The sequence below is a fragment of the Chiloscyllium plagiosum genome, unplaced genomic scaffold (genome assembly GCF_037043375.1).
Source record: "Chiloscyllium plagiosum isolate Xiang-an unplaced genomic scaffold, Cpla_swu_hap1 HiC_scaffold_42, whole genome shotgun sequence".
In the NCBI taxonomy this organism is placed as follows: domain Eukaryota; kingdom Metazoa; phylum Chordata; class Chondrichthyes; order Orectolobiformes; family Hemiscylliidae; genus Chiloscyllium; species Chiloscyllium plagiosum.
The window spans coordinates 53,856,026-53,856,777 of record NW_028270180.1 but is presented as its reverse complement, the minus strand read 5'-3'; the positions used below and the strand labels follow the sequence as shown (position 1 = coordinate 53,856,777).

The following is a 752-nucleotide window of genomic DNA, read 5'->3' as shown; positions in this document are numbered from 1 at the left end:
GGATCCATTCCTGTAAATTGGTTCTGCATTCTTTCTAATTATGATTTTTTTTTACGAATGTAGCTAGTGTTTATGGACTTAGCATCAATTTTTCTAATACCATATGTCGATGAATATTAAAACACAACAACACATCTAATTTGGCACCAGATGATGAGCAATTGAGTCAAAATCGATCGGACGCAGTGGGACAATGACCCTGTCTTCGTGGTGTACATCCGTGACTCTATAATTCGACGAAGAATCATTCCCACTACTTCAGCTATGTCAGAATCTAGTTTGCGGTGAAAGCCTGTCAATCTGCTAAGGTAACGTTCGTCTGGGTCTCTGCAAAGGAGTTGGCGAAATCTTTGGGTCTTGACAATTTGTTCTTCCAACAAATGAATTCAGTTGTTTTACTATTGAAATTGACCAAATTCCCCCAGCTGTGATGGCCGAGAGGTTAAGGCGTTGGATTTGAAATCCAATGGGGTCTCCCTGCGCAGGTTCGAATCCTGGTCGCAGCGCAGAATCTCTTAAAAGTCATTAATTGTTTTGCAGGATTTGGATTTCGTGGAGCTTGAGCTTTGCATTCAATCGAAAGTAAATTTTCAACTGTGAAGAATCCGAAGTAATTTCAAGACTGACCCAGTCATCTAATTGAATAAATTATATGTCGAGACACAAAAAGCCACCAACTTCCAACACGAATCAGTTTCAACACATTTGTCGAATTATCGTGAAATTTGAATGTTTCGGGTGGGGGGTGTGTG

General features: G+C 40.2%; 1 non-coding gene across 1 annotated transcript; it reads left to right on the top strand.

Moving 5' to 3' along the window:
* The first annotated feature begins 424 nt into the window (after positions 1 to 424).
* Positions 425 to 506, top strand: trnas-uga (transfer RNA serine (anticodon UGA)). Its single transcript has one exon. It is a non-coding gene; the product is annotated as a tRNA-Ser (tRNA).
* Positions 507 to 752: the final 246 nt, after the last annotated feature.